Genomic DNA, 10714 nt, shown 5'->3' with positions numbered 1-10714 from the left:
AGTAAAAGATGGCCTTCAGAAATATTGTGTCAATCAGATGTGGATTCTTATAAATTTTAAAGATCTACTCCAAATTTTTACAGTTTTGTTGTAATATCAAAACTTTTGATATTTCTACTCTCTACATGACTATTTCCCGTGCACAATGGCAAGTTCGACTAAGTCGTCTCATAAAATAGTCTTTCTATAAAGAGGTTAATCGTAGATACCAATATTTTGATTTCTACCATGAAAAAACTTCTTTGGAAAAATATACACTGATTCAAACAACAGATACACCGAAAATTATATGAAAAAAGAGAGGCGAAAGATACCAAAGGGACATTCAAACTCATAAGTCGAAAATAAACTGACAGCGTCATGGCTAAAAAAAGAAAAAGACCAACAGGCAAACAGACAAACAGACAAACAGACAAACAATAGTACACAAAACACAACACAGAAAACTAAAGACTGAGCATCACGAACCCCACCTAAACTGGGGGTGATCTCAGGTGCTCCGGAAGGGTAAGTAGATCCTGCTCCACATGTGTCACCTGTCGCGAAAATGCTTGACTTTTTGAACGACAACATATTTGTTGAGCTTGGTGCATTCATCTTTTAACAGGCATGGGTATTCAAAACTAGAAGGTCTGTTTGATATGATGATCTTTTCCACGATAATGAAACAAAAGAAAAATTCAAATTTGAATTTATTCACCAGGTGATGATTTCAATTTTCCAATTACCTCCATTGAAGGTGAAAACTTAAAATAAATAGAACTCTTTTCTAGATCATCCTATGCGAGTTTTTTTTTTTTTTTTGTATATTTTATAAAAGTACAATTTGATGGTGAATTATCAAGGTAACTTAAAGTATATTCAATAGTATACTAAAATTGGAGAAAGGCAAGTACCAGGGACGATTCTGTTTTCATATGACCTTCTTTACGTTAGATATCAGAGTAACATTATAATCTTTTAGTATTTAAATTTATCCTATATTTTCAATTAGTTATTCCTTTAATGTATAAAACATGTCATAACATCTATAAAAAAAACATTAAGATAACACTGAAAGGTGTACCTAATGGAATACGTGAGACAAAAAATTCAAATACAAAACGATGAAAATGTTACTTTAACATGAAACGTAAACAAGGCTTTCTCTAAACAGAATCGTCCTTTGCACTTGCATTTCGACAATTATAGTATAATGTTGAAATTAATGATTTGATAGTTTACAAACAAATTTACAATGTACCTGGTTTATAAAATTACAAAACACACACTTTCTTCTCGTATAGGATGAGCTAGTAAATAGTTTTATCCAACTTTAGAAAAATCACATGCCTTCACTTTCGATGGAGATAACCGATTTTGTATTTTTATATCTCAAGGACTCTTGGTTTGTTTGGGTTTTTTTTTATTTGTTTTTGTAATGAAACAGTGTTTTAAATAAAGCAACTATCAAATGACACAAATAACTAAACGACAACTTCAATGGCCCGATCTCCAAATCATGAATCAATTTAAATAGAAACTAATTATATGTTCCCCAAAAAATTTAAATCACCACACAACAAACATTTCTAGATACATCATAAAACAACGACTGGCTAGATCTTTACATTAAACAAGTGCTTTAACATGTAGACTAAAATTAGAAACAAAGCTAGTTTACCTATGTCCATATCTCGTATTCCAATAAGGAGATACAAATTAAGGTAACAATAAAACTGCGGGCCTAGATGATGTATCTAGGATGAAAAATTTTGTCCTGCATTTTTTTTTATTGGTAATCTCTGTCCTGCCTTTTTATTTTTCACTATATTCAGTCCTGCCTTTGTTTTTTATTATTTTATCCTGATTTTTTTTTCAAAAATTGTCATCCTGCCTTTTTTTTTTGCTAAGTTGCTCATCCTGCCTTTTTTTTTACTCAAAACTCATGCCCTGCCTTTTTTCAAATTTCATCCTAGCCCCCCCATAAAAATCAAATGGTAGCTCCCTTACATTTCTGCGATGTGATGTACAAAACCTAAACAAACACGGTGTGTTATCATCCAGTAAATACGACAGTCCATACACATATTTCTGTAAGTTTGATGATGTATTTGTTAAGAATAATGTAATAAAACTACACATGCAGAAGTACAGTGAAATTAAAACAAAAAATATCGAAACGTCAAAAGTTATAAAACAAAAATACTGGGGATTCATTTATTTACTTGGATACCAATTTTCAATGGATTGAGGATAAATGTTTTTTCGCGGATGTTTGATTTCGTGGTTTTGCTTAAGTCTCCTTACAGACCTATAAAAAATGTGAACTTCTTTGAACATTTAAATTTGTAATTGACCTATTCCCACGAAATCAACAAAAACATTGTGTTAATATACTATTGAAAGTGAATCCACAGTTCTTTAACCCGCAAAACGCTTATCACGGGTGTCATTCGGTATATCGAGAAAAATAATCGTGAAAGAATAACTAACGGTGGTCAAGCATTGTGATCGGATCGTGAATGCAATATTAAGTGTTATTCTACTTCAAAATGTGTGAACAGTCTGCTGTATTTTCAAAGGTTGGAACAAATCAGAAAAAAAATTATGTCTGTCAAAATGATTCAACTTCCTTAATAATACTGTGCACTAAGTTTAAGAAAAAATGCAGTACTTTTTAAGAAAACACATAAGGCGACACACAATCCTATGAGAATCATTAAAAAAATCACGTTTTGTATCTATAATGGTCACATTCCAATATATCATAATATACTTGAAACTTAATCCTTATTGTATCAGATAGTCAAGTAAAATAAAAATATGTTATTACTTCAAAAAGCTCATATTATTTTTGAAAAAGTTAATTTTGTTGGTTTTTAATAAAAATTGATCGTGAAAGATCAGGCAACGCATTATTTTGATCGTGAAAGACAAGGCGTGATCAGACTTAATGATCACAAAACAACTTTTTTTTTTACCAATTGATATACTTCTAATTGGTTGAAGCGTGTAATTACTTACTAAGAACGTAAATTAATGCTTTCATGTTTTTTGGTGTATATATATATATATCAATCCCATATTTATACCTGTTTTCATTTAAGAAACAATGCTACATGTATCTAGGCATCCAAGATTGAAAAAAAGATCCAGGAGCTTAAATTGTCGAAAAGTAAATATCTTTGTATATATAATGCTTATTACATCCGCGAATGAGTGAAACGAGAGAGAGGTCTGGTGGTCTTCCCCTGGAAATATCTTTATGTGTTCGTTTTTGTTTTCGTAAGGGTTAGATCAAAGAAGCTATATTATTAAATTTTACACACAGGTGTACTGAAGATTTTTTTTTCATTAACAATACACTCTTTTCTTATTGGGTCCCATTAATAATCATGAACTAGAGTTTACAGACACCAGATATACAGCTTCCTCGGCCTCATTTTTAGATATACACCCCGCATTTGACTACAGCGGTCATCTCAATACCAGAGTAAATGACAAACAAGGAGATTTCAATTTTGATATTATAGAAATTTTGCTCACCTTAGCAGCGATTTACCAACTTCATTCGCGTATGGAGTATACATTCCTCAACTTATACGATTTTCAGGAGCTTGCAGGTGCTATTCAGAGTTTGTAAAACGTTATCAGTGCCTGGGCAAAAAATTGATGAGCCAAGATTTTGTGAAAGAACGTCTCGTCCTTTTTTTTTAAAGTTCATTGGAAGGTACCAAGACCGAAAAGATAAATATTCAGTGTCTACTTAACAAATGATTCATGATGGTCTTGGGTTATAGATTCTAGGTGCTGACGCTGTGTAGCATTTTTTCAACTTCACAGTTTTACCTTTATTTGTCTTTGTACTATAATGTTCTATTTGACTCTTGACGTGGTTCTGTATATGTGCATCCAGCTTTCAGGTGTTTAGCTTTTGGCGTTCCTTATGCGGATGGGTCCAGAGATGCGATTCAGACAAATTAAGTTTTTATAGTGTTGTTTTCACTTTGTATACCCTTCTATTTATATTCAACTTATTTTGTATTTTATCGGGAAAGTGTATATCATTATGTCAGGAGTCCCTTACGGAGCCCCACAAGTGCCATGTAAAAATAAATATTTTCGCTTGCCAGAGATTTAATCTGGTGCGCACTAGTTTTAACAATCATGTGCATGACTTTGAAACTCGTCCGCACGACTATTGATCTCGTGCGCAAGACATTTAAAAACTGGTGCACACCATTTTGAAAGTCGTGCGCACCATTTTGAAAATTGTACGCGCCAGTTTGAAAGTCATGCGTACCAGTTTGAAAGTCATGCGCGCATGTTTGAAAGTCGTGCGCATGAGCTGAAAAGTCATGCGCACGAGTTTCAATGTCGTGCGCAGTTTTGGTCGCTGGATCCCAGATATGGCCACGTTAATCAATTATGTCTGTTTGAGTTGCTCACCCAATGTTGTAATATTACGGAACATTAAACAACTGTCATACAAGTGGGCGTATTAGCTAGCGTTTCCAATTTTTACAACAAGGATCTTCGTTTTAAAGATATGACTTATGCAGGACAGACAGACGAACTTACATTTTTGTATTGTTATAAGAAAACTAGTCGGTGTGGTATTATCAAATAAGCAATAGAATTGAACCACCACAGTCATATTTACAAACAAAAGTGAAGCGGAATAAATCATGCAAATCCAATCTTTTGTTTAACATTTGTTTAAAGAAAGATTTGATTGTTTTCGTGGAATTTTGCAATAGAAAATAAGCTGCAACAGATCTTTCACGATCATCAAAATACGTTACCCGATCTTTCACGATCCGAAATATCATTTTTTTAACAATAATATTTCCATTTTTGCAAAGTTTCTGAATAAACTAAATCAAAATAACTTTAAGAACTATTTTAAACAGTAATATTGAACGATATTTTTAAGAGCAAAATAGTTAATGCTTTAAGAATTAGAAAAAGAAATCATGTTTGTTTGCATTTTTATTTCTCTGAAATTCCGAAGAGTGATCTGCCTTTTTTCAGTTTGTAAAAACAGTGAACTTTTAAGCCTTAATTTTTCTATGATGCTGATCATAATGTTGAACCATTGTCATTATAATTGATTAAATTAGATTATTTTTTCTGACGTTGCATGTGTTTTCTCGATAAGATTTCCTTCTCGATCCTATACCAGACCTTTCACGATCCAATCGTAATACTTGAACACCGCTACTTAATTATTCTTTCCCGATCATTTTTCTCGATATACCAAATGACACCCGTGCTTATGTGGCTGTCTTCATTCGGTAAATTGTTATGTTGATAGTTTATCTGATTGTTTTTCTCTTTGAAGAATTCTGTATTATGGGAAATCTTTCCTCCCCTAATCCTATAGAGGGTTTTACTGACGCTATCATAGTTTAGTTTATTGTAATGAAATATATGTGTAACAGATGACCACGGATATGTTTCATTGTTTGGGAAAACCAATCCCGTCCTCGTTTATCAGATTGCGGAATCAACGAAGGTGTTTTCTTATCGATTGTTTACTTGCAATGCATAACACGATGGGTTAAACCACTGAAACAGTACTGCTTTCCCTTTTTTTTTTTGTGGTTTCATAAGAATATTTTCTCTTTTTTATTGTCTTTGTCAAGTCTACATTTTATTCTAGACTGGGGCTAAATTAGAGCTTATCACATTGTACAGACAATAGTCTATTAATAAAGACCATGAGTTAATATCTAAATGATTTTTTTTTGTGTCGTTTTAATGCTTTCTCATTAGTATTAACCCTGCATCTCCATATTTTCTTTATATATTTTGTCTGCATTATATAAATTTTAATATTTTTTTGGTTAGATGTACAAGAAAAAACCGCAATAACAGTAAATAGGCATTTATCTCATAAGTCGGAATTAGTTTTGCTGTTCCCGATCTCGACTGAGAGTGCATCTCTGATTTTATGCATTCATTTTTATCCTTTGAGTTAATTTTGATCCTAATACTAACTGAATATTAAATTTTGACATACCTTTAAGTACTCTACTTTATTACTATACCACTGAAAATATAAATCGATTCTTAATTTGGTTTGCGAACGCGATATTTATATCCCAAATAGATATTATACCCTTATATTGCCTGAGTATTTTTATTTTCTGATCTCTTTTGCGTTGTTTCTTATCATATATAGTTTCTTGTGTAACTAACCCTCATGTCATTTATGTATCCCCTTAACAAAACAGGATTTTTACAGTAAATATTCTCATTTGCAATATCTATATTTCAGCTCTGTATACCTAGTTGAACTTTTCACATGTTGTTTTTTTCCAGCGACCAGTTCGAATTTCTTCTATGCAAATCTTTCAAATCACCCCATATGTATAAAATAGGCATCAATGACATCATAATTGTCTTATTAACAATCTACAATCTGTAACAGTCTACACCAATGTTTCATACACATACCATCAAAAGGTCAAATGTGTGGCCCTACCTCACAAAATGTAATAAAATTTTAATATTTCGATCTTTGACTGTTTTATTTTATCGTAACATGTTATTGTTTTATTTATATTTGTTCAAAATTTAGAAACATCTAATAGTTTTCATCCGTGAATCAAAATAAATGTGCAACTTCTATATTTTATTTTATCAGTTTGAAAATCGACATCATTTTTCCCTTTTTTTCTAAAAAAAATAACTCTTTCCATCCAAAGGAGAAGGGCTAATTTCGGCCTTAAATTCGAAGTACATCTGATGAAAAGTTTTTGACATTTTTTAAACACCCAAGTGTCCACTTAGGTCGATTCATTTAGTTTATGTTAAAGATTTGAACTGATTTGGTCATTAAAGACGCTCAATTTCAAGATTAAATATGAAAAATCTATCAAATATGCCATAAAACGCCAATTTTTTGATGGTTTTCGTCCAATATGAAAGTGGCCCTATTCGTGTTCAGTCTCAACATTTATATATGTTATGCATAATCATTAAATACAACATGTCTTCAAATATTAAGACTAAACACAAGTGCAGCCACTTCTATTTTGACAAAAACCGTCCTTAAATTAGCACAAATGCTAAAATGTGAAAATTTCAGTATTTTTGAAAGAAATAATGATGCTAGCTACGAAAGCCGAGAAGGATAATTCAAAATTCAAAATTCAAAATTCAAAATTCAAAGTTCAAAATTCAAAATTCAAAACTCAAAAACTCTACATTAATCTATAATGTTTCCACGCGCTTACAAAAGCCAGCAAATATCGCACTTTAATATAATACTGAAAGCTAATTTATAAAGTTTGTTTAGAGCACGAACCCATTAAAACAAGGCAAAGGATCCGTAAAACCTTCATAGGGTTGCATCCAGCTTTACCTGTGGTATCGTTATTTCAGATTCATTATTATAGATTTTATTAATCGACGAGCGCTGAGTTATTCATCTATGTAGCGAATCAGAAGTAAAGTTTAGATAAATTCCAGTTATTATCATTTTGATTGAGAAGCTCTTGTTTAAAGTCTGTCTCATAATGAATTATAGGTACGTCTCTTTTTTTTCTTTTTTTTTTTCATTTTGACGGGTGTATAGAAATAAAAAATTCGCAGTCACGTCCGGTCATATTGGGAACGTTTAATCTGATGATTCGTGTAGAGAGAATACCATGATCTCTGCACGCTAAGAACCTTGCAACAACTTTTGAAGGGTCTTGTTGCAAGGCCAAATTTCTGTCCTACCCGATATATCCTTATTTCCAGCGGAATTTCAAATTTTTCGCCCTTCATCCCGATCGACCGCCTATTTCAGGACCTGTCTTTTGTATTATTTATTTTTCTCTCGTCATAAATATGCATGAAATATTTCCCACTGGAAGTTAAGCAAACAACAACCAATCTCTTATTATAACCCGGTTTTCCAAAGGAAGGATCTAGTTATTAAAATAGGTATGCATATATATACAACAGACAGATTTTGTGTATCCTTTATCAAATTTTGATAATTTTTATTGTTATATCAACAAAATTCGAGTCAAGTTTTTGACGATTTTCATTTATGTTGTTTAGGATCGAGTCTCGGTCTATGATTGAACAAAAGATGACACTTATGTCATTAACTTATGTAATTCAATTGATATATATACATTATTTGTCATGATGTATATGTCATGTATGTTGTACATTTGGATTACGCAATATCATATTTATCATATGTGCTTTATCCGGAGACATATATGTCTCTGCTTTATCGAATAAAATGTTTGAAATTGAATATAAATATATAATTATATAAAATCGAATGAAGTCTTGGGATCGTCCAGAATCGATGAATATTATATAAAAGTCGAAACAAAGCACAAAATTCATTTATAACAAACTGTCAGAAGTATAAACTTTTCTAAAAATAGATGCAAACAATAAACTGTAAATATACACATTCTACAGTTGAACTCGACAATATGATAGTTGAGAAACCAGTCTGAAGTGGCAATGTTATAAATAAACCATGATAATGCAGAAAATACTTGAACCAAATCAGGAATATTAAAGTTGCTTACCAGTCGTTCCGTTGTTTGATATTGTCAGATTTCAGAGACATCACCCTTTTATACTTGAACTTTAAGTTTGGTATTTTTTGGAGATTAAAGTAAAGCAAAGTAAGTAAAAGCTTTTTTTCAAAACTGATACAGCATTTTGTCAATGAACGATGTAGATATTTTTTTAATATAAAAACAAGTGTGGACACAGATCAGTGTGGATAGTATATATGTTTGGATGTTTGACAGTGTTTTCTGACAAAAAGAGTTCTCTGGGTTCTATGTTGAACTGATGTGCACAGTGACAGCCAACCTGTACCAAACACTGAAAATAGCAGTGTCTTTTATTTAATATTGAGTTTCAATGTTCAAGACTGTCATGGAGGAGACACTAATTTAAATGAGTGCCGACTGTTAATAGATTTTATTTAGCTAGACATTGCTTTTAATATCAAATCTACATATTGGCCAACATACATATGAGTGCTTTGTGTATATAATATGTACATTCCTGTAAATAGATTTTGTGCATGTGCAACGTTCCATTGGAGGATTTCCTTTTAACATTTTAACTTTGAAATAACTTCTATGTGAATACATGAACATTTTTAAAAATGATCCGTTAAGGGAACACAGCTAGCTGAATGTGCTCCAACGCTGGAGAGATTTACGTAAAGAAGCAGGAGATTGCAAGGATTGCCAAATGATTTCGATAAAATATGTTTCACAATTTTGATTTTGGATAGCAGCAAAAACCCAAAATCAGAAGAGGACCATATTAGGTGCATTTCTGCATGATATGATTTTAGTATGCGAGATGGTGTCCGAGAACCTGCATGCATGTAATATTTGTATGGTTCTATTTATGTTCCTTTGAGGTGGTCATTTCTTACTTGGGTTTGTCCACATAAAACTGAAAATTTGTTCAGGATCTTCACAATATCATTAGTAAAAGATTTTGTTTAAATGTGGAAATTGTTTCTGTAAAGATATATTGTGGTTTTAAGATAAAGATTGTTTCTATAAAGATATATTATGGTTTTAAGATAAAGAATATATATATTATGGTTTTAAGTAACAACAAAATATGCCAGATATGGCAGATACCGATACAGATGCTCATAACTCCTACAAACTGATTAAAATTCTTTTAGATATGAACAGGACTGACGGACAAAAGGATCAAAATAAATGGGGAATGTGTCCATGAGACACAGATGATGCCCCCCCCCCCCCCTCCTTTTGCATATCATATAAAGTTATAAAGGGACATAACTGACAAACGGTTAAAGTGCCGCTACCCAAACTTGAACTTGATCTGAGTTTTGTGGTAATAAGTATTGTATATAAGTTTCATAACATTTGGTTGAGGCAAACTTAAGAAAGAGAACGGAAACGAAAAATTCAGCATTTTTTCCATTTGTAAAGGGACATAACTCTAGAACAGTAAAAGTGACACCACTTAAATTCAAACTTGTTAATATAAAAATAAATATATAATATCTAACACACTTCATGATTTCTGAGTACATGTTTGTCAAAATAAAGCTGACCTATTTTTAGATGAAAAGTACAGTGTGATTTTAGTGGGTTTCTTTAAACGTTATCTTTTTTTTTATCTTTTTTACGGTTTACAAACAAATAAATATTTTCACTTTATAAAACGTACATGTATATATTATTATATGATTTATATGTCTTTTCTATTTTATGTTTGTGCTTGTTTGGAAGCCATATTTGTTGATCTGTATGGTCAAAAAAGGCTTTTGAATGAAGCTTTCTTTATTCTTATGAGGGTCTGGATGGAAGGTCCTTCATTTCTGTTTTCTTTAAATTTGCCAATTCGCCGGGATTCGAACTCTTGCTATTGAGATATCGAGACAACACCGCCTGCAGTGTGTCCAATGCTCTAGACCACTCGGCCACCTACACTGAACTAAAAATTCAGCTTTTGGTGGCCTAGTGTTACCTTTCCTCGTCAGTACAATCTAGAGTTGTAACACAGTACATGATATATTAGGCATGAAGATGGAATTGATTGCAGATTAGCTAAATGATCTATCGTGAAGGATCGTAAGATGCAGTCACAGAAATAATTATTTTGATAAGTACGTCTAAACAAGTGACAACTCTACGACAGATTGTTCATTAGATTTTACACTTCAAGATTTCAATATTTTATTAATCAATCTGACAGCCAGCAT

Source organism: Mytilus californianus, unplaced genomic scaffold, assembly GCF_021869535.1.
Source record: "Mytilus californianus isolate M0D057914Y unplaced genomic scaffold, xbMytCali1.0.p SCAF_5, whole genome shotgun sequence".
Classification (NCBI taxonomy): Eukaryota; Metazoa; Mollusca; class Bivalvia; order Mytilida; family Mytilidae; genus Mytilus; species Mytilus californianus.
Note: the sequence above shows the minus strand (reverse complement) of the source record.